Source organism: Cricetulus griseus, chromosome 2, assembly GCF_003668045.3.
Source record: "Cricetulus griseus strain 17A/GY chromosome 2, alternate assembly CriGri-PICRH-1.0, whole genome shotgun sequence".
Classification (NCBI taxonomy): domain Eukaryota; kingdom Metazoa; phylum Chordata; class Mammalia; order Rodentia; family Cricetidae; genus Cricetulus; species Cricetulus griseus.
In genome coordinates, this window is record NC_048595.1 from 320,108,429 (window position 1) to 320,132,654 (window position 24,226).

The 24,226-nt window shown below is 39.6% G+C and overlaps 1 long non-coding RNA gene across 3 annotated transcripts in view; it reads left to right on the plus strand.

Annotated features, from left to right (window-relative positions):
* Positions 1-24,226, plus strand: part of LOC103163005 — a 166,898-nt gene that overhangs the window by 126,876 nt on the left and 15,796 nt on the right. For 2 of the 3 annotated variants that reach the window (XR_003482520.2, XR_004768517.1), the window contains one exon: positions 414-1,673. The exons of the other annotated variant lie outside the window; for it this stretch is intronic. This is a non-coding gene — a long non-coding RNA (uncharacterized LOC103163005). Of the gene's footprint in view, positions 1-413; positions 1,674-24,226 lie in introns of those variants that run through there. 3 annotated transcript variants of the gene reach the window in all.

The window sequence follows — 24,226 nt, forward strand, 5'->3', positions numbered from 1 at the left end:
ACTGTAGAAATAATAATAATAAACAAGCTTTATGGAACACTAACATTGAGTCAAGAATATTTATCTTCTGGAGATCCAAATTGACTCCAAAACTGTAGATACCCAGTAAAAAGATGCACAGGGCTTAGTAGCTGCAAGGTAATGACAGTGAAACCTACCCCATCTCAAAACTCCCTCCTTTAATAACAATTGTTAAAAGTGTTGAGAATGTCTTCTGTGAAACTAGAAGCCAAGCAAAACCCTGATGTAACACACATGCAGAAAAGCAATGAGAAGAGACTAGGATCTTAGGAGACTGGAAATGATGATAGGGTATGATTGACAGTTACATATAACTTACTGAGTTTTCCTGAATCCATCCCCAGTCCTGCCTGTTCAGGAGATTTTACCTTACCATTTTTTTCCTTTTTCAGGAAACTATTGGAGGATGTACTGACCAAAATAGGAGATAAACTAGGGAAGAGGAAGACAGGCTTTTAGGAAACAGGAGCCCACACAGGAAGGCGGTGATGGGAAATCCCAGGATGATGACGCAGGGAAGTCCCCAAACAACAGCTGTGCAACAAGCATGAAGAAGCAGCCCACAGTGGAACCATACAGAGGATTCCAGAAAAAAACAATATTGGAACTCAACAGTTCCCAATGCATTTGAAGTTGTGAAAGGTTTAGTGGTGATTATATATAGCCACTGGAAGGCATGGTATAGATTTTTTTTGTAAACTTGATCAAATAAAACATTAGTTAATGATTTAACTCCAGGAAAAACAAAAAAGGTTATGAAAAACAGGCAATGTAAACAGCATATATCACTTGCCTTTGAAATGAGTTGTCATCATGAAAACACTAAATATGGATTCAACCAAAAGTAGGATAAATATATTGAAATAATATGAGAGTTAAAGTTCTCATCCACCATAATAAACACTAGATTATACCAAAACTATAAGCCAAGAGATGAAAGTATTGGAAAATGCTTCAGAACTATATAGTAAATACACAAAGACACATGCTCAAGACCTGAAAGTAAGTGCCTCTAAAGAATAGAATGGTGAGGAGTGTGTGTGCCATGCACACACACACACACACACACACACACACACACACACACACACACACTTGGAACTTGTGAGTTTTATTTTTCCAGAATCTAAACTTTAATGCTTTATCATAAACTTTCTTGAAGCAGAGTGCCATGATGCTAAGTGTGTTGATTCTAAGTATAACTAAACCAGAGTGCAAACTCGAATGGCACAGTGAAGCAGCTCTCTGAGCTTGGAGGAGTTGCTTCTGCTGTGCACAATGTCAGCTCAGGAGAGTGATGCAACAGGGCTCAGTTCATGGGTGTGCATAGTTAAATAGTCAAGTCCTTATAAATTCTTAATTATAAGCCTGGCACATAGGAAACACCAGGTAAGTCTTAGGCATTATTATTTCACTTTTATAATTAAGCTTGTATATTATTTTGATAAGAAAAAATAATTTAAAAGAAAGCAAGTAGAACAAATAGAAATTCATGACAAGGGCTTGTTAGAGAGAGGTTTCCTAGCTGTGCCAAATCTGATGCCACATCCTGGCTTCAGTGAAGGGCACCAAGTGGGTTGTGATGCTTGTGAGCCAAGAGTAAATAAAAAATGCTAATTGTGTGTGCCTTTAAGAGAGGGCACTGAAGCTTCCAATTGTGTCCTTATTTAAAACCAGATTTGTTGCGCCAGTATTTTTTTTTAAAGCATTCTTCCCAGTGGATCTCTGACATAGAACAAATCCACCTTCTAGCCCTGTGTCTGTGGAGGAGGAAGGGCAGTGGGATTTTTCTCCTGATAACTCAGGCCTTGATGTGGGCCTCTTCCTGTCTTTGGGTGAGGATAAGGATGGTATGGTTTCCTGTAGCCCTCTCCCTGTCTTAGCTAGATGAGGAAAATGACCAGTGCAGACTGAAGATGGGCCTGGAGCGACTCGGGTTGTTCACCTTATGGCTGCCAAATCAAAACAGATAATTGGTACCATTTCTAGCTCATGCTAGGTGCAATTGGCTAAAAATCAGCCTGGCTGATACAGCTAGAAGCTGATTTTGTTTCTCCTGGAGAGCATTACCTGCAGGGCTTCTATTAGGAGTAGTTAACATCTGCTGACTCACCCTGCTTGAAAACTTTCCAGGCCTGCACCCTATTATGGTCCTGGAGTCCACTGAACCCCAGCTATCTGGAGTCCAGGTTCCTTTACTACATTTTGGGAAAGTTCACTGATGTCCCTGAAATGCCATCTTCAGGAAACTGCACTGTGACCTGAACACTGGAGTGTAGCTCTACTGTCTCCTTCATCCTGCCTAGACTTGGAGTCTTCAGGTCTTTCTCCCTTTATAACCCAGATGTTCACCTAGCCTGGCTCACCATTTTTTGTGTACTTTTCTCTGACTTAAGTGGATATAGTCTAAATGTTTATATCGATCCAAAATGCAAATTGGAATTGAATCTCCACTGTGTCAGTATAACCAGGTGGGATCTATAAGGAAGCAATTAGGTCCTAAGGTCCCACACTTGTGAATGGGGTGGAACATATGGAAGCTCACTTTCCAGTCCTAGCTAGTGAGGGCTGATAGCAGGCACTGTGTAGGAGGGAGAGATGATTTCTCAAACACCAGACCTTCTGGTACTTTGATCTTGGCCTTGTAGCTTCCAGAATTGTGAGTAAAACTTTTATGTTTTCTGTATTACTCATTCTGTGGTATTTTGTTACAGCCTTCCAAATGGACTCACACAAGCAAGTGGGTGATTCCATAGCTCTTCTGTAAGTGAGGGAGTCAGGAATTTTTAAACTTAACCAATGTTTGGAAAGGTTAGAGGAATATTTGGATTTGGACAGGAGAACCAACTGGCAAGCTTGGTGATTAAGCAGCCTTTTACATCATGAAGTGTGCAGCGAGCATGGCATCCAGGACAACTGAAGTCCTTGGAAGGACCACTAAGGCTTGATTTCTCACTCAGTGACCTCAGTAAGTCACTGTGTTTGGTCCTTTGGTTTCCTTGTTTTTACATGATAATAATGCTGTTACAGAAGTGTGAGGTGAGGTTGGAGATTGCTTCAGAGAACATCCTAAGAACTGAGGGCTTACAACTTTGATGTTGTTTGGGGAAGGGTGAGAAAGAGGTGATGTGCTCTGAGGTCATTAGGGACAGGAGTCATTCAGTAGTTCAGCCTAGAATCTAGAACCCAAGGTAGAAGGAAGGTGAGAAGGAATATTGTCAGTCAAACCTTGTCTGCCACAAAGCCAGAGACAGGAGCAGGGCTGTGAACATCATTGAATGTCAAAGGCAACACCCTGCTTACTCACTTTGTGGGCACAGGAAGCAGCCTGCTGCTCACTACTGTATGAACTTCCTGTTTCTGCTGCAACAAATGAAAACAACACAAATCTGTCATCTGGTGCTATGGCTGAAATCGGTTGTTGGTAGAGCTGCCCTCACTCCCTCAGGAGGCTGTGGGGGGAATTTGCTTTGCCTTTTCCATCTCCTAGGAACTTTGCATCCTTGATTTGTGAAACTCTCTGTATGACTCCAGCTTCTGCTTTTGTGACTATGATCCTCCTTTCTACAGGGACTCACTCTTGTCATTGCCTGCTCAGCCTTCCCAAATAAGCACATACACCATGATGTGGAGGCTTTCTCAAGTATACAGCTCCCAAGTCTATGAACAAAACTGAATTGCTATCATCAAAACTCTACAGTTTGCAGGGCTTGGGTTTTGTTGAAACCCAAGATACCAGTAACCCCACCTTACTTTTGATTTGTTTGTTCATTCCTTAAAATGTTCTTGACACCTCCTACAAGTGAAAATTTTCCTTTAATCCTCAAATAACCTCTCTATTTCTTAGCCCTTTTCAACTTTGACATAGTTTGTCTGCCTTCCCTAAATGCCTCAAGTTCTCCCTTGCCTTTATAACACTGGGTCGGCAAATTCATTGATATTCATGATCATTAAGAAAAGGCACAAAATAGATATATTCCTAGGTGGGTGTAAATTCTCACAGAAAGATATCAGCAACAGCAATGCACAAACAAAAATGTGGTTTGAAATTGAAAGGGCAGGTAGCAATTTTTCAAACCACCTGGGAATGCCTTTTGTAAAAATACTAAGAAACGAACCTAGTTCTAAAAATCTCTCCAAAGAGATCTCCATGGACTGGTGCCTCTTAGAGTGATCTCAAGCATAGAGCATAATGAGCAAGGGGTGGGAGTTTGACAGTTAGACCAATCTCAGCCCAGCTGGACTTCCTGCATCAAACCATGATTGTTAGCAAGATCTCGGGTGCCTCACATGCATGTTACAGTTTGGCAAGCATGAACCCTGCAGGGGGAACAGTATTAGAATCTCCTGACCAACTCATGTCACAGACTACCAGGTCTCATCTCAGAGTTTCTGATTTGGAAGTCTTCAGGAGATTCCAGGGCTTTTGTTTAGAATGTTTTGAGAGTCACGGGTGAAGAGCTGTCAGAAACAGGGGAAGACTTGGAGGAAGGCTCAGTGTCTCTCAGGACAAGTCATGCTCCCATCTTGGTTTCTCCACCAAAGTGAGCTGAATAGTCATCTGGGTCACCTACACAGAGCAATCTAAGAACCCTAAGATAATTACTTCCAGCCAAACAACTAGATTGTCTTTGGGGTGTCCTCAACACCATCAGTACAACACCCTCTACAGTCTGTCAGGTCCCTTGTTCTGTGGAAAGCTTTCTTGGCAATAAAAGGCAAAGCTTCTCTTGAAAGTAGGGATGAATCCAGCCATGTGGAGTTGCCACAGCTTCTGGGAAGCTTTCTTTCTCTTTCGCCCTTCTTCCTTTCTCCTCCCTGACAGAGTCCCAGATAAGTCATAATGGCATCCACTTAACTAACCTGTTATCTCCTCGAAAGTTATTCTAATAATCCATGGATCCACAATAGCTCCATGGGACAACTGTTACGATAAATCTTTCTGCCAAAAGCCACCGAGCCCCACCGCCACGTGTACGCTTTACGCCAGCCGCCTGCCCAAGTTAGGCCCAAATGAATACACAGAAACTTGTATTAGGTTCAATGCTGCTTGGCCAATGACTAGGATTCCTCATCTGTTAGCTCAGTCTCAATTATCATACATCTATATATTTTATAAGACTTATCTTATCGGACGCCTTATTGGCATCCCTCCTTGCCAGTGGATCACATTATGCCGCTGGAGGAGGAAGAGGAAAAAAGAGGGCCCTTCCTGTTTCTCCTTCGCTTAAATATGAGTCTCCTTGCTATGTCACTTCCTGCCTGGATCATTACTTCTCTACTACATTTCCCAGAATCCTCTTTGACTCCTAGTCCTGTCTAACTTCCTGTCTCATTGGCCAAACAGTATTTTATTTAACAATCAATAAGATAAACATACACAGTACATTCCCCATCAGACAACACCAGAGAAGGTTTTATTAACTTCATTTTGTAGATGGCTAGCTTACCTGCCCCCAGATTATTTGGCAGGAAGACCTACCTGGTCAATGACCCACAGGTGTGTGTGTCCATTCAGGCTTGCTGGCTTCAGCTGTTCTCCAGAGAGGAAGTGTTACTGGGATAAGTGAAAAGGTGCCAGCTATGTTGTGACTCGCAGTGGACAAGAAAGGATAGGAAGAGTCTGATTCTTCCCTTCAAAGCCCTTGCTTTGCTTTCTTTCTCTTCCCCTAACTTCTTTCCCAGCTCTTGTTGTTGATTTGTTTTTAAAATAAAAGTTCTCTCGATAATCATTGGGTACTTAAGAGCTTGGCTACTATCCATCCAAAAACTGAAAAAGCGCACCCTACCAGGATCCAAGAGGACTTGAAGTCAGACAACAGCCAGCCTGAGTGTTGAAAAGTCAGGTAAGAAGTAGTCTCTTTGAAGACTATAGCAAATGCAATGGCTTAAGGGAGAGTAAGTAGGAAATCTCAGAGCCCTGGGTGTCTTAAGGACCTGATGGCTTGCCCCCAGCTCTATGTGTGCTTGGGGAGGAGCCCTCATAATAGGTGGGCAAATGAGTAGACAGAGATCTCATTGACCGCACAATGAGTGTGCAAGTCTTCCATCCCCAGAATCTCAATGAACAGATCTGTAGTAACCTTGCCAGGGTGGAGGTAAGATTAAAGCCTTTGCCTGCTGCATAAGAGAGTTAAATATGCTTCATGTCGGACTGGTTCTTGTTTTGTTTTTTTCCTGGCCTGTTGCTTTGTCTACCTGCTGGCTGTTTACTCCTGGCATCCTCTGATAAATGCTCCTTTTCTCTCCTTAGCCTAATCTTTCACTTGTACATGGCCAGTACAGTATGTGATACTGCTGAATGCTCTGCTGCTGGGATGGAAAGTCACAGGAATCTTCCTTCCTGGTGAATACTACCTTCTCTCTAGAGGTGTTTGCCAGTTTTTTGTTTTTGTTTTTGCTAGGGCTCACATTTATTAGGCATTCTCTGTGTGTCTGGTTCTGTGCTGATGTCTAGACATAGATCTCCCTTTATTCTTATATGGCAAGTAATATTAACATTTTATAGAAGAGGAAACAGGCACAGAGAAGTTCAGTAAGAATTTTCTATAAAATGCATTGTCTTCCAGATTTCTGTAGCTTAATCTTCTTAAGGACATCTCAAGGGGGAGCTTTCTGCAAACCCTGACATAGTAAACTTCGAGCTGTAGGTGGGTATATGGGGCAATCTGGAGGGAGGACTTTCTGAGTTATCTTTTAGCAAGATGATAGGTTTCAGGGAAGGCCATGCAGTGTGCAGTGAGGGGATCCAAGACAGAGTACCATCTTCCTTTCATTCAGAATCGTTGTTTCACTTTGAAGACCATGAACATTTAAAGAACGATGAAGAAAAAATATCTGGGGAAAGCAATTATATTCTCCTGCCCTTGGCATACCCCTGGCAATGAGGTGGATATCTTTGACTCAAGTGAGCATTCAAAGCTGGCATTAACATGGCTGCAGATCAACCTAATATTTAGGCAGTGCTCCATTAATCTGGTCAGGGAATGAAATGAGGACTATGGTTCCTTTCCTTATGCCCCACTACTGTAGTGGATAACCATAGTAGAACATATCCCAAACTAGAAATCAGATGGTCAGTCAACTTACCTAGTTTTGACTAGTGTTAGCGATGTGATTGCAGCTGTGTGACTTTGTCTCTGAGCTTGTGAGTTCTCATCTGTGGATATAGATTTATACCTGTTCTCAGTTAGGGAGGATGGATCCCAGAATCAACTGGGATGATATATAGAATGGAGACTTAAAATTAGTGGCTTTAATTTACTAGAGGTATTATTATGTCACATGGTTTCAGAAGGCCTGCAATTGGGGGAAATTGAGATCTTCAAGTTCAAGGACTCTTGGGAAACAACACTCATCTGGGGGCTTAGGGTCTGAGGATCTGCTTTTAAGGTGGTAGGCAAGTTGATGCTGGTTTTTGGCTGGAGGTCTTGGTTCATCACTATGTGGCTCTCTATAGGACTGTTTGAGTGATCTTATGACTTGCAGCCGCCGGCTGCCCTTCCTGCAGGCCTTCCCTTAGAAACATAAATCAGCTCTACACTGTATGGGGCATGAATAGCAGAAGTCAAGGATCGTTAGGGACCTCTGAGAGGCCATTCTGTAAGTGGTTACTGTGGATGTTGTCAGATTTATTGTTTTAGCTGACAATGTTGCTGTAAGTTGGAACTACTGCTGGCTTCCATGATGACTTTGGCTAAAATTCAGGCTGTCCCTCAGCTCAACAATTCTTTTCTGTGTTCTGAACTTATGACTCTAAAATGTGTGTTCCAAAGGCTATTTGGAAGAGGAGGGGTGGGTAGGGAATAATATGATGACAGTCAAGACCAGGTCAGGAAGTGCTGTGGATATTTTAAAGAGCATGAGTAAGGACTGGTGAAAGACTCAGAATAGCTTCCGGACCCGAAGCCAACAGTGCCATGCTCAGACCCATTGTTCCTGCTGTAAAAGGCAGGAGCAGAATCTACCTAAGCCAGTGGTTTCATATGTCGTCCTTAACTGATCTTCTGTCCATCTTGCTAGCAAAATATCAAACGTAAGCTTTGCTTCCTGTGCCTTTTCCTGTTGGTTTTCTGTGCTGGGGTCAGCCATCCCTTACGGAAATGGTTAGAAAAGCTGTTCAAGGGCAAAGTGTGGGGCTCAGCCAACTCCCTCCGGCAGGCAGTGTAGTTTTTCACAGTAATGAAATATCATCAAATCTGAATGTAGTTCTGTGTTTCAGTCAAGACTTTATCAAATGGTGTCAGAAAAGAGCACTGCTTGTATGTCTGCAGTGGGAATTTTATACTTGATGCATGAGATACTACACGGGTTTGTACAGTGCCAACAAGGCACTCAGAACATTGTGAGATCACCGTGGCCCCCTCTGTTCTCACTATTGAGTATTTATTTGGGGATGACAAGGAGCTACAAGATGTTCTAATGATGGGATGGCATGGATTCAATGGCCATTCTAAAGTTGACTTCTCCATGACTACTTCTAACTACAATTTCCTTTTTTTGTTGTTGTTGTATATTTTTTTATTTTTGATTCTATATTTTTTAACTTATATTTTTATTAGAAAGAAAATTATTTTACATGTCAAACTCAGGTCCCTCTCCCTCCCCTCCTCCCCTGCCCCCCACTAACCCTCTATTCCATACCATTTCTGCTCCCCAGGGAGGTAAGGCCTTCCATAGGGGGGTCTTCAAAGTCTGTCATAGTCTTTGGGATAGGGCCAAGGCCAACCCTGCCCCATTATGTCCTCTTCACCCCTCTTCTTCTCCCCTTCTCATTCTCCTATTTCCCTCTCCCCTGCCCCCATGCTCCCAATTTGCTCAGGAGATCTTGTCCCTTTCCCCTTCTCCAGGAGACCATGTATGTCTCTCTTAGAGTCCTCCTTGTTTACTTGTTTCTCTGGCTGTGTGGATTGTAGGCAGCTAATCCTTTACTCTATGTCTAAAATCCACATGTGTGAGTGCACATCATGTCTGTCTTTTTGTGATTGGGTTACCTCGTTCAGAATGGTTTCTTATAGTTCCATCCATTTGCCTGCTAATTTCAAGGTTCCATTGCCTTTTTTTTTCCCTCGGAGTAGTACTCCATTGTGTAAATGTACCACATTTTTTCTATCCATTCTTCAGTTGAGGGGCATCTAGGTTGCTTCCAGGTTCTGGCTATTACAAATAATGCTGCTATGAACATCATTGAACAGATGTCCTTGTTGTAGGAATGTGCTTCTTTTGGGTATATGCCTAAGAATGTAATTGCTGGATCTTGTGGTAGACTGAAAATTCCCATTTTCCTGAGGAATCATCATACAGATTTCCAAAGTGGCTGTACAAGTTGGCACTCCCACCAGCAGTGGAGGAGTGTTCCCCTTTCTCCACAACCTCTCCAGCATAAACTGTCATTGGTGTTTTTTTATTTCAGCCATTCTGACAGGTGTAAGATGGTATCTGTGTTGTTTTGATTTGCATTTCCCTGATGGCTAAGGATGTTGAACACTTTCTTATGTGTCTTTCAGCCATTTTAGATTCCTCTATTGAGAATTGTCTATTTAGTTCTGTACCCCACTTTTTAATTGGATTATGTGGTGTTTTGGAGACTAGCTTCTTGAGTTCTTTGTAAATTTTGGAGATCGGCCCTCTGTAGGATGTGGGGTTGGTGAATATCTTTTCCCAATCCGTGGGCTGTCGTTTTGTCTTGTTGACTGTGACCTTTGCCTTACAGAAGCTTTTCAGTTTCAGGAGGTCCCATTTATTAGTAGTGGATCTCAGTGTCTGTGCTACTGGTGTTAGCAGTCTCCTATACCAATTTGTTCAAGGGCATTTCCTACTTTCTCTTCTAATAAGTTCAGTGTGGCTAGGTTTATGTTGAGGTCTTTGATCCATTTGGATTTAAGTTTTGTGCATGGTGATATACATGGGTCTATCTGCAGTCTTCTACATGTCAGCATCCAGTTATGCCAGCACCATTTGTAGAAGATGCTTTCTTTATTCCATTGTATAGCTTTGGCTTCTTTGTCAAAAATCAGGCATTCATAGGTGTGCGGGTTAATATCAGGGTTTTCAACTTAATTCCATTGGTCTACCTGTCTATTTTTGTGCCAATACCAAGCTGTTTTCAGGACTATAGCTCTGTAATAGAGCTTGAAATCCCGGATGGTGATGCCTCAGAAGTTCTTTTATTGTACAGGGTTGTTTTGGCTATCCTGGGTCCTTTGTTTTTCCATATAAACTTGAGAATTGTTTTTTCAAGTTCTGTGAAGAATTGTGCTGGGAGTTTGATGGGGATTGCATTGAATCTGTAGATTGCTTTTGGCAAGATTGTCATTTTTACTATGTTGATCCTACCTATCTAAGAACATGGGAGATCCTTCCATTTTCCTGTATCTTCTTTAATTTCTTTCTTTAAAGACTCAAAATTTTGATGATACAGGTCTTTCACTTTTTTGGATAGCATTACCCCAAGGTATTTTATGTTGTTTGTGGCAACTGTAAAGCATGATGTTTCTCTGATTTCTTTATTAGCATATTTATCATCCATATATAGTAGGGATACTGATTTTTTTGAGTTAATCTTGTATCCTGCTACTTTGCTGACGGTCTTTATCAGCTGTAGGCATTCCCTGGTATAGCTTTTTGGTTAACTTATATAGACTATCATATTATCTGCAAACAGTGAAAGCTTGACTTCTTCCTTTTCAATTTGTATCCCCTTGATCTCCTTTTGTTGTCTTATTGCTCTAGCTAGAACTTCAAGGACAAAATTCAAGAGATATGGAGAAAGTGGACAGCCTTGTCTTAGAGGAATAGATTTGAGTTTCTCTCCATTTAGTTTGATGTTGGCTGTTGGGTTACTGTATATTGTTTTTATTATTTTTAGGTATGTTCCTGTTATTCCTGATCTCTCCAGGACTTTTATCATGAAGGGATGTTGGATTTTGTCAAAGGCTTTTTCAGCATCTAGTGAGATGATCAGGTGGTTTTTCTTCTTCAGTTGGTTTATATGGTGGATTACATTGACAGATTTTCAAATGTTGAATCAACCCTTCATCCCAGTGATGAAGCCTACTTGATCATGGTGTATGATTTTTCTGATATATTCTTGGATTTGGTTTGCCAGTATTTTATTGAATATTTTTGCATCAATGTTCATGAGGAATATGGTCTGTAGTTCTCTTTCTTAGTTGTGTCTTTGTGTGACTTGGGTACCAAGGTAATTGTAGCCTCATAAAAAGAGTTTGGCAATGAACCTTCTGCTTCTATTGTGTGGAACAATTTGAGGAGTATTGGTATTAGCTCTTGTTTGAATTTCTGATAGAATTCTGCAGTGAAGCCATCTGGCCCTGGGCTTTTTTTGGTTGGGAGACTTTTGATGACTACTTCTATTTCCTTAGAAGTTATAGGTCTGTTTAAGTTGCTTATCTGTTCTTGATTCAATTTTGGTAAGTGATATCTTTCCAGAAAATTGTCCATTTCCTTTAAATTTTCAAATTTTGTGGAGTACAGGTTTTCAAAGTACGACCTGAAGATTCTCTGGATTTCCTCAGTGTTGGTTGTTATGTTCCCCTTTTAATTTCTGATTTTGTTAATTTGCATGTTCTCTCTCTGCCTTTTGGTTAGTTTGCATAAAGGTTTGTCTATCTTGTTGATTTTCTCAAAGAACCAACATACATTTGTTATATTGATTCTTTGAATTGTTTTCTTTGTTTCGACTTTATTGATGTCTGCCCTCAGTTTGATTATTTCCTGGCATCTACTCCTCCTTGGTGAATTTGCTTCCATTTGTTCTAGAGCTTCCAGCTGTGATGTCAACTCTGTGGTGTGAGTATTCTCTAGTTTCTTCATGAGAGCACTTAGATCTATGAACTTTCCTCTTACTACTGCTTTCAAAGTATCCCATAAGTTTGGGTATGTTGTGTCTTCATTTTCATTGTATTCTAGGAAGTCTTTCATTTCTTTCTTTATTACTTCCTTGACCCAGGAATGGTGCAATTGTGTGTTGTTCTATTTCCATGAGTTGGTAGGTTTTCTGCAATTTGTGTTGTTTTTGAATTCTAACTTTAAAGCATGGTGGTCTGATAAGTCACAGAGGATTATTCCAATTTTTTTGTACCTGTTGAGGTTTGCTATGTTGCCGAGTATGTGGTCGATTTTTAGAAGGTTCCATGTGATGCTGAAAAGAAGGTATATTCTTTTGTGTTTGGATGGAAAGTTCTACAGATATCTGTTAATCCCAATTGGGTCATAACTTCTGTTAGTTCCTTTGTCTCTTTGTTAAGTTTCTGTCTGGTGGTCCTGTCCAGTGGTGAGAGTGGGGTGTTGAAGTCTCCCACTATAATTATGTGAGGTCTTATTTGTGATTTGAGTTTTAATAATGTTTGTTTTAGGAATGTTGGTGCCTTTGTATTTGGGTCATGGGTGTTTAGAATTGAGACTTCTTCCTGATGCATTTTTCCTGTGATGAATATGAAATGACCTTCTTCATCTCTTTTGATTGATTTTAGTTTGAAGTTTAACTTGTTAGATCCTAGGATAGCTAACCCAGCTCATTTCTTGGGTCCATTTGATTGGAATATCTTATCCCAACCCTTTACTCTGAGGTTATATCTGGCTTTGAATTTGAGGTGTGTTTCTTGTATGTAGCAGAAGGATGGATTCTGTCTTTGTATCCATTCTGTTAGCCTGTGTCTTTTTATAGGCAAGTTAAGACCATTAATATTGAGGGAAATTAAGGACCATTGAGTGTTTATTCTTGTCTTTGTTTTTGATTTGTTGTTGGTAGTGGTATTGTATGTGGATTTACCCTGCTTTTTCAAAGGGGGATTATCTATTGCCTATGTTTTTGTGAGTGTAGTTAATTTCCTTAGGTTGGAATTTTCCTTCCAGTACTTTCTGTAGGGCTGGGTTAGGGGTTACATATTGTTTAAATCTGGTTTTGTTGTGAAATATCTTGTTTTCTCCATTTATGGAGATTGAAAGCTTTGCTGGGTATAGTAGTCTGGGCTAGCATCGGTGTCCTCTCAGAGTTGATAGAATATCTATCCAGGTCCTTCTGGCTTTCAGAGTTTCCATGGAGAAGTCTGGTGTAATTCTGATAGGTTTGCTTTATATGTTACTTGGCCTTTTCCTTTGCTGCTCTTAATATTCTTTCTTTATTATGTAGGTTTGGTGTTTTGATTATTATGTGATGAGGGGACTTTCTTTTGTGGTCCACTCTATTTGGTGTTCTGTAGGCTTCTTGTACTTTCATTGGCATATCTTTCTTTAGGTTGGGAAAGTTTCTTCTATGATTTTGTTGATTATGTTTTCTGCATCTTTGACTTGGGTTTCTTCACCTTCTTCTATACCTATTATCCTTAGGTTTGGTCTTTTCATGGTGTCCCATATTTCCTGGATATTTTGTGTTAAGGATTTGTTGGACTTAAGGTTTTCTTTGCTTGATGAATTTATTTTCTCTAGTTTATCTTCAGCATCTGAGATTCTGTCTTCCATCTCTTGTGTTCTGTTGGTTATGCTTGCATCTGTGGTTCCTGATTGTTTACTCAGCTTTTCCACTTCCAGCATTCCCTCAGTTTGTGTATTTTATTGTCTCTATTTCAGTTTTCAGGTCCTGAACTGTTTCCTTCAGCTGTTTAATTGTATTTTCTTGGCTTTCTTGGCGTTTCTTGATTTCTTGCATCTTTTGGTTTGTCTTTTCTTCCATTTCTCTAAAGGATTTTCTCATTTCCTCTCTTAGGGTCTCTATCATCTGCATGAGGTTGTTTTTAAGGTTGCTCTCTTCTGCTTCTTCTGTGTTGGGATGTTCATGTCTTGTTGGTATAGAGTCCCTAGACTCTGTTGGTGTCATATTGGTTTTCCTGTTGTTGGATGTGTTCTTATATTGTGGTCTTCCCATCTCTTCTTCCAGTGGGTGCAGGCAGTGTCACTTCCTTTCCTGGTATGTATGGGTCCAGGGTTCTCTTCAGGTGGGTGCAATTGGCTCCAATACTCTGATGGGTCTCAAGGTGGGTGCAGGCAGGTCTGAGGCACTGGCTCTCCAGATGGGCGAGAGCAGGACTGGTGCAGAGATGTCAGCAGACTCTGGGTTACTTGGTCCTCAGGGGCCAAGTCGACTTGCCTGCAGTCCCCTGGGCAGGAGTTCCCAGAGTAGGTAGTCAGAAGTTGGGCCCAAATCAGGGGCCAAAGCAGCTCACCTCTGCACTCTGTGCACTCTGCACTCTGCACTGCCTGGGGGCGGAATAGCCCAGTGATCTCAGCAGAGTCAGGGTCCTTGGGTCTTCAGGGACTGATTCAGACCCCGGGATAGGATTTCCCAGAGTGGACAGGCGGAAGTTGGGCCCAAGGCAGGGGCTGAAGCAGCTCATCTCTGCACTCTCCTTTTTTTTTTAAGTGAAAGAATTGGCAACACTGCCTATCTTACATGGTCCAGGCCACTGCTATATGTTATAAAGTCATTGGTGGGAGAAGATAGCATGAGAAATTCCCCTTTTCCACGGAAAAGAGATGTGTGCAAGGAAAGCACATTGCCACTGCTTTGCTTCCCACTTCTTTCCTTTGATGTGAATGTGATGGCTTGGGTAGAGTCGTCATATTGTGGACATGAGAAAACCAAGAGTGTAGCTAAAAACCCCACATGGTAAGGAAAGGATAAAAGGAGCCCAGGTCTTGGATAACATAGTGTTTTCTACTGCCTCTGTCAAGATATTTGTATGGAAGTCACTTGCAGGCAGGTTTTCTCTTCACAACTGATATTGAAGCTAGCTTATAGGCTGCAGAAGAATTCTGGATAGGCGATGCAGGTAAAAGATCAGTTTGAAGTGACTGAGAGCTGGAGAGACAAGGATGGACTGGAGAGGAATGGGATGGGGGAGACTGCTTCACAGATGGGAATGTAGGAGAAAGGAGGCACCAGCATAGTACATGGATTGTCTGAATTCACATCTTTAGAGATGAGATATTTGCAGGTCCCCACTCCCTAAGAGGTGGCAAATGGCTGGGGCAACTTGTATAGTGAGGGACAGCTCAGTGTCAGGCAGCTGAGCAATGGCTTTAGTGTTAGGCAGCCTGAGCCTGAGTCCTTGGTCCACCATAGACTAGCTAGGTGACTTTGAGCCCTTCCTTGCACAACCTCCTCAGGACTTAGCTTCCTCATTTGCAAGTTGGCACTAAAAATTCGACAATATAACACATACAAAGCACCATGTTCAGTGCATCATAAGTGTTCATTAATGTGAGTGAGGGGTGATTACCACTAATTTTTTTTTGTCATCTTTACATGTCATCCTAGAGGTGTCTGTTTAATCAGAGAATCAATCAGTTGCTGCATCTCTCAACGGGAACCATCCTTTCTCAAAGCAAATCACAAAAGGGTGCTTCAGAAATCCTTTTCTTTGGGGAAATTTTACCTTGTATGTAAATAGCTTGTTAAGCCCTTAACATGGATTTTTGAATTAAAAAATCATTATGGGATTTTTTTCTCTCAGTAGAAATGAAAGAATTTCATGAGACAAGAAGGTCAAAACTTTATTAACCATGACTTTTAGATAGAATGGTGATTTCACCATTGTCCAAAAAAAAAAAAAAAGACTGAAAACTTCAAGGGCATGAAACTATGTGTTTTGTTAAAGACCCTTGAGTTATGGTGCTCTTGCATAGGAATGAGGAGAAGTTGAGGTAAGACAGAGTTACAGTGTCAGGAGGTAACATGGCAGCTGCCATCTAAATATGCTTTGGACTCTCAGAAAGTTCCCCTCCAGTTGCCCAGATACTTGCTGAAGCAGCTGCCCCACACCCAAGTATGAAGAAAAGCACACATGTCCATTCTTCATGCTTTAGTCTTTGCATAATGCTATCAACAACAACAGGTAATCTTTTCAAGGTTTCGCATAGAAAGCTGCATTTCTTAAAATATCTTTGTAGGAAAACAGATGTACGTACACTTGTTTAGTAACGTGGAATTAAGTAGTTTCTGTTCAAAACAAATCAGGGCTGAGAAACTGCTCAGGCAGCAAAGTACTTGTCACACAAGCATGTGGACCCAAGTTCCATCCCCAGAACCCATATAAAAATACCAAGAGCACTGGAGTGTGCTTACAACTGCAGTCTTAGGGAGGTAAAACAAGTTGATCCTTGGGATTCCCTGGTCTTGCCCGACTAGCCCAATCAAAGATTCCAGGCCATGTATGGGACCTTATCTCAAAAAACAAGGCAGATGAGTCCTGAAGAATTCACACACATGTTCACACACATGGACATCCCCTCATATTCATCTCCCATACATGTACACCCTGTACATCTGTCCCCATATAGAAAGCTAATCAAGTTATGAATACATAAATATTATGATCATATTTATACACCAGCCAAGAGGATATTTGTGTGGGGCTCTTTGCATATTTTTATGAATAATATCTTGCAATTGTATATATATATATATATATATATATATATATATATATATATATATATTTCCATTATAGGTATGTAAGTGCAGATGAGTAGCTGCCTGCAGAGTTCAGAAAAGGGCATAGCATCCCCTGGAGCTGGAGTGACAGGCAGTTGTAAGCCACCTGATATGGGTGCTGAGTATCTAACTTGAGTCCTCCGAAAGGGAAGTATGTGGCTTTAAACAGTGAGCCATCTCTCCACCCTAAAGGGTAAACAGCTTTCTAACTTTCATTGATATCTTCTGATTTACTTTAGAGAATTATTTATGAAAGTTAAGAAATAATATCATTAAAGGCAAGTTCTGTAAGCATCCTTTCTCATACTTATTAACACATATTCATAACTACTCATTATCATCCCTAACATTCAGAATGAGTAGAAGAATTAGAACATTAATTTTCTCTGTATATTATATGTACATTCAAGCAATCAATTGTCACTTTTCATTATCAGAAATGTTAACATCAATTATTTGGATATTAAGTCCACTGTCTATTATCCACTAGTATTTAATTAAGATTTTTTTTAGGATTCTGTATGTGAATACTGAATTTGCATCATTTTCACTCCCCTTACCCCCTCCAGCTCCTTTCCTGACCTCCCACTCTCAAATTTATAACCTCTTTTAAAATTATTGTTGCATGAATATAAATAGAGTATAAATACAATCTGTTGGGTTCATGTGTGTTCAAGGCTGACTGTGTGTGCCTGGGCAACCCATCAGAATTTCCTCACATTCTCTTTTGATTTTCTCTTCATTTGGCTGGAGGATTGATTATTTTTCTTGAGAACAGAACAGTCATTTGCAGGTATTATGCACCTTAAATTCCTCTGGCCCTCAGACGTGACTAGCTGTTTGGCTTGTCATATAGCTGTTGTCACAATCCCTAACCCAGTAAGTGCTTATGAAGGAAATTTTCACCAGATTCATTTTTAAAATATTTTCAGTGCTTAAGATATTAAATCACATTAAGTACTTAGAATACTCAGTAGCATTAATATTTTACTCAAAACATTCTGCTCCACTATTGTTATCGCCTGGTTACATATGAAATGCATACTTTGAACCCTAGAAAAGGAACCAAATACCATAAAGCTCTTCTTGTCTCCCTTACTTTCCTTCTATTGAACCCACATTCTACCCCTGAGCTACTTTCTCTGAGATTCTGCCTTGGACTTCTGTTTGGTGGCCCTTGGTAGATGAGAGTTTGGTCCTTCTTCACCTCAAAGCTGTTTCATTAGTGCCTCTTTGCCTGCTCTGCTCTGTTCTGGAAGTTTGAGTGTGCATGCCAAAAGTCTCTCCAGTCTATACCTGAAGTCTTCCACTTATCTTGGCCATTTTTTCTTTCTTTCTCTATTTTCTTTTTTAAAAGAGTTTTTATAAATGTATAGTAATTCTACATATTAATGGGGTTCAGTGTGCTATTTTCATACACAGGTATAGCATGTACTGACCAAACACCATCTCCCCTTTCTACTTGGCTTTCCCCTTTCCATTCTCTAGTAGTCATCATTTTTTGGCTCCCACATAAGATGGAAGATGTGGTGCTTCTGTGCCTGGCTTATTTCACTTAACATAACAGCCACCAATTCTATCCATTTTGCTTCAAATGACAGCACTTGGTTGCTTATGTGCGGATAATACTGTTATGTATATATGGCACATTTACTTGATGCACTCATCTGTTGATAGAACCCATGGCTTAGCAATTGTGAATATGCTACAATAAGCATGGGTATTTCTTTTGTGTGTGTGTGTATGTGTATGTGTATACATATATAATCTCCAGAAATAGGATAAATAGACCATGATGGATCATGTTGAAGGTCTATTTTTAGTTTGACTAAATTACATTTTAAGTTAGCTTGCAAAGTAATGGATGCAATTATAACATTTTATTCATGTATGTCATTGTAATTTATTAATATTCATTTCTCATTACCCTACCCCCTTTCTTCTAAGTAGTTCCTTATTTCACATATATTTAAGGCTGGCTTATTTTGCTTAACACTTGACCTCCATTCCATCCGTTTTCTGGCAAATGATACAATTTCATTCTTTTATATGGCCTAGTAAAATTTCTTTATCCAGTCATCTGTTGACAGACATGTAGGCTGATTCAAACCGTTGGCAATTATGAACAGTGCCACAGTAAACATGGATGGGAAGGTATCTCTCTGCTGGTTTAAGGCCTTCAGGTGTGAATCCACAAGTGGTATATTGCTAGTTCTTATGATAGTTCAATTTTTAGTTTGTTAAAATCTTCCATACTGATTTCCATAAAGGCTACATCATTACACTTTCACTAGCACTGTATAAGGATCCATTTCCCCCTGCATCTTTGCCACCATTTGTTTTGTTTACTATCTCGATGATAACTATTCTGCTGGAGTAAGCTGAAATCTCAATGTTGTTTTCATTGCATTTCCCTGTTGGCTAAGGATGTTGAACATTTTTTCATATATTAATAGGCCATTTGTACCTCGTGTAAGAACTGCCTATCCAATTCACTGCTTTTGTTTATTGATTGGATGACTTAAGTTGAGTATTTTTATTTTTTTCTTTATTCTGGATATGAAGCCATGGTTAGATGTATAGCTGGCCAAGATTTACTCTTGTTCTGCTGCCTCTCCATTCTTATTTCCATCACTGTGTAGAGGGCTTTTCAAAAAGTCCTTGCTCTATCTGGGAGATTTTCTCTGATTTCCCCTATCAATTTCAAAGTTTCAGGTCTTTGATTGAGACTTTGATCCATTTTAAACTGATTTTGTACAGGGTGAAAGGGAATCTATTCTGATTTCTCTTGTTTCCCCAGTTCCATTTGTTGAAGAAGCTATTGTTTCTCTAATGTATGATTCTGGCATCCTCGTTGAAAGTCAAATAGTTCTATCTGTATGGTTTATACTTGTATTCTCTATTCCATTCCATTGATTATGTGTCTGTTTCTATGCCAGTACCCATGCTGGCTTCATTACTATGGCTCTGCAGTATAATTTGAAATTCAGTGTTGTGATCATCTCCAGCATTGCTCTTTCTACTCAGGATTGCTTTAACTATTTGGGGCCTTTTGCACTCCCACCAGAGTTTTGGGAGAGTTTGTCTAGCTCTGTGAAGAGTATCATTGAAATTTTAATGGAGAGTCATTGAATCTGTAGATTGTTTTCAGTTGTGTGGCCATTTTTACACTGTTGGTTCTTCTGATTCATGAGTATGTGGGGGGGGGGGAAGGCGGGTTACCTCCTAATGTATCCAGTTTCTTTTTGCAATGTTTCAAAGTTTTCATTGTCGAGGATCTTACCGTTAGTGTTTCTAGGTATTTTTTTGGTAGGGGGTTGGCTTTATTTTATTTTATTTTTTAACTTCCATATGGTTCTTTTTAGTGGCTCTGTCAATTTGCATTCCCACCAAAATTGTAGGCTTCCTTTCCCCTACATCCTCACTAACTCTCTCTCTCTCTCTCTCTCTCTCTCTCTCTCTCTCTCTCTCTCTCTCTCTCTCTTTGTGTCTTTGTGTGTGTGTGTGTGTGTGTGTGTTTGCACACATGTGGACATGCACCAGAGATTGAACCAGAACTTCCCACATATGAGGCAAATGCTCTGTCACTCATCTATATCCGCAACTACTTCTTTTTAGATGTTCTACCTAGAATCAGATGGTATTTCATTACAGTTCCAATTTGCATTCCCATTATGACTAAAGATGTTGAACATTTTTCATATGCTTCCTGGTGACAAATTATATTCCTTGTTTTGACCAAGGGATCTTGTTTGCATTTTTTAAATTGGATTTTTTTGGTTATTTTAAGTAGTTTAAACTTCTTAAATATTGTGGTTATTAAACCTCAGCCAGATGAATAGTTGGTAAATATTTTCTACAGATTTTGTAACATGTCTCTTGGTATTGATCTTTCTTTTTTTCATTTGCTATATAGAAACTTTTTAGTTTGACACAAATCTTTCTTGTCAGTTGTTGCTTGTTTCTGTGCTTATGGGGTTCTATCCAGAAAATCATTGTACTTTTTCTTTACCACATTTCAGTTTCAGTTCTTATAGTCAGGTCTTTGATCTCTCATGAGTTCATTTCTCTACCAAGTGACAGAAGCAGGATCAGGTTTCGGTCCTCTGCATGGAGATATTAAGTTTTCTTAGTACCATTTATTAAAGAGGCTGCCCTTTCTGAAACATATGTTCTGGATGCCTTTGTTGAAAACCAATTGTCTGTAGAAGTGTAGGTCTATTTCTGGGATCCTTGCCAGCTGATCATTTGATTATATAATCCTTCATTCTCTTGATGTGATATCTTTAATGATTTAAGTATGTGAAACCATCCTTAAGATGGATTCAACTTGATCACAGTGAGAGATCTTCTTGATGTATTGAATTCCATTTGCTAATAATTTGTTGAAAATATTTGCATATAAATGCATTAGGAATATCAGTCTGTGGAGTTTCTTTTGCTGTTGTCTGTTTTGGTAATAGAGCAATGTTGGTATTTCTGATAGCTCCTTGCCTTTCTGCTCTTTGGAATGATTTGGGACAGGTAAAGTCAGCAGTGGAATCATCATCCAGTCCTGGGCTTTCTGTTGGGAGGTATCTATTACTGATTTCATCTGATTACCTGTTGTTGGTTATTGGTCCGTTCAGTTGTTTTAAATGCCCTCAGGGATTGATTTTTGCTAGAGCACATGGACCCCAAAACTGACACCCTTCCAGAGGTTTTCTAATCTGTTAACATAGAGTTTTTCCATAACCCTAATCATCCTTTGTGCTTGTGTGACACTAATGGTAGCATTTCCACCTCTGATTTTGGGGTTGTCTATCCCCCTCTCCCTTGGTTAGTCTAGCTGAAGTTTTGTTGATTTTTATCTTTATATAAACACCTAATTGATCTTTTGTGATTTTTTCTTGTCTCCTTTTCACCAATTTCTTTTAACTTTTTTAAAACTAATTATTTTATGTGTGCATGCAGGTTTGTGTGGGTGATCTGTGTATGACAGAGAGGTGCATGTGCATGCCACAGTATATGTGTGGTGTTGATTCCCTCCTACCTTTATATGGTTTCAGGGATTGAATTTAGGTCATTAGACTTGATCCATAAGTACCTCTAACCACTGGGACATTGATCAATCCCTATTTCATTTATTTCTGCTTTGATGGTTATCTCTAGATTTGAGATTGATCTAGTTTGGCTTTTTAAAATTTTATAATGTGCTGTTAGATTGTTTAATTGAATCTGCTTATTTATTTATTTTTTTCTTTTATTGTTTTTTTTTTGAAACAGGATTTCTCTGTGTAGCTCTGGCTGTCTTGGAACTCACTCTATAGACCAGGCTAGGCTTGAACTCACAGAGATCCACCTGCCTTTGCCTCCCTGAATGCTGGGATCAAAGATGTATGTCACCACCTGTTTATTTATTTTTAACTCAGGTAATTACTGCTCTAAACATGCCATCCAGTGCTGCTTTTACTGTACATTATATTGTCATTTAAGTTTTTAAATTGAATTTCTTTATTTTCATGACCCACTGTTTATAGGAAACTATCTTGTTCAATCTCTACATATTTGTATAATTTCTCTAACATTTTCTCTCATTGGTGACCTCTTGTTTTTGTTGCATTATGATCAGAGAAGATGCGGAAAAAGCTAAATTTGCAGAAAAATAGATAAAACTGGGTAACATTACATTAAGTAAGGTGACCCAGGCTCAGAGAACTAACCCAGGCTCTTTGAACTGGAGAATTTGTTCATTCATGTTCACATTCATTACTGATAACTAAAGATGCCATTTTGCCCATTCTCATTTGGCTGTTTCAGACACTTTTATTTTTTTCTATGCTTGGTTTAATAGTTATGTTTGACTTTTCTAGTTCTTGGGTACCCACTTTCCTATTGGGGATTTATACTTTCCCATGCTTTCATGGTGACTGGGGTTTTTATTTCACTTTTGGATATGGGGATCTCCTAAGCATCTTTTGTATTTGCTTGTCTCAGAAGGATTTTATTCACCTTCATTCTGAAGGACAGCCTTTCTTGCTGGGTATAGTTTTCTTGACTGGCAGTTACTTTGCTTCAGAACTTGGAATACATAATTCCATTTCCTCTGGGCCTTTAGGGTTTCTTCTAAGAAACCTGCTATTAGTATAATGGGGTTAGCCTTAAAATATGTCTTGGCACATTTTAAGATTCTGGAGTCTTTCTTTTTACCGTAACAGTTTCACTGTAATATGCTGAAGTGAGGATCTTTTCTGATCATTTCTATTTGTAGTTCTATAAGCATCCTGTATATGATTATATATTTCCTAAGACTGAAGAAGTTTTCTACTACTCCTAACTAGGTTTTCTATGGTTATTGACTTTTTTCTATTATCTTTGGGTATTCAAATGCAGATATTTATTCTTTTAGTGTTGCCTCGAAAGCCTCAAGTGCTCTCATCTTTTTCTTCTCTTTATTTTCTTTCTTCATTTCTCATTTATTTATTTTGTCTGACTGATATTTTATAAAAGGCCTAGATTTGAGTTCAGATTATTTTCTCCATTTAGTCCATTGTTGAAGATTTTGATTAATTGATTTATTGAATTAGTTTTCAAATGTTTATTTTCTGTAAGGTTCTTTTCAAAAACTCTTTCTACTTGGTTTATTTTTATTCTGCATTATCTGAATTTCAGTGAAGTGTTATCTGTATATCCTCAGATGTTGTTGAACTTTTTAATAATAATTCTTTTGAATTGTCTATCATACTTTTCCCCCATATTAATTTCTTTGGGACCCAATACTAGAGAGCTACTATGTTCTTTTAGTAGAATTATACTACCTTTTTTTCATACTCTTTTGCTTTCACACTGAAATTTGTGAATTTGATGGATTAGGTTTCTCTACCACTTTTGGTGGTGGCCTCATAGGTTGTTTTCTATTGAAGATGTATCTAGGGTACTGATTTTTTATACAGTTTTAGCTTTGTTTCTAGGCAGGAACACCAGTAGTTTACCTATAGCTTCTTTAGCCATCTCTAATGATTTGGGCAAAGTATATAATTTGGAAAAGTCAAGCACATTGTCCTTGTGGTCCCTGAAAGAGTTGGGGTAGAGACAACAATTGATGTGGGCCATTCACTGTTTGCCTGCCCCTGGAATGAAAATGGTGATTCCCCACCCCCCCAGTTATGTGATAATGACCATTGATGCTAGCTAGCATGCCCCTGGCCCTGGCAGCTCCATCAGTGATGAGGTTACCTGAGACACTTGCCTCCTGACCAATCAGAAGTTCACAGGCAACATGGGGAGAAGCAGGGTAGGGACTGGAGCATCCCCTATGTGGCCCTCACACTCTGTGATGGTTAGTTTTCATAATCAAATCAACACAGTCCAGATTGTCTGCAAAGCAAGTCTTTATGAAGTGATGTCTAGATTTTGTTGCCTTGTGGGCAAATCTATGGGTTATTGTCTTAATTATTGGGAAAACCCTTCTACTGTGGGTGGTAGCATCCCCTGAATAGGGGGATCCTGCATTATGAAGGAATAGAAAAAGTAAGGCAAGCCTAGTATGGATGCATTAATTCATTGCTCTCACTTCTTTATCATGGCTGTAGTATGACCAGGACTCTCAAGTTTTTGCCACTATAAATCCTCTGCCAGGATGGACTTTCACCTGGAATTGTGAGCCAACAAATAAACCCTTTCTCCTTAAGTTGTTTTTGTCACAGCCACAGAGCATAAACTCACCTTGGCCAGACAATGTGTGAAAACACAAGGAAGTGATAAGGTAGCCATAGA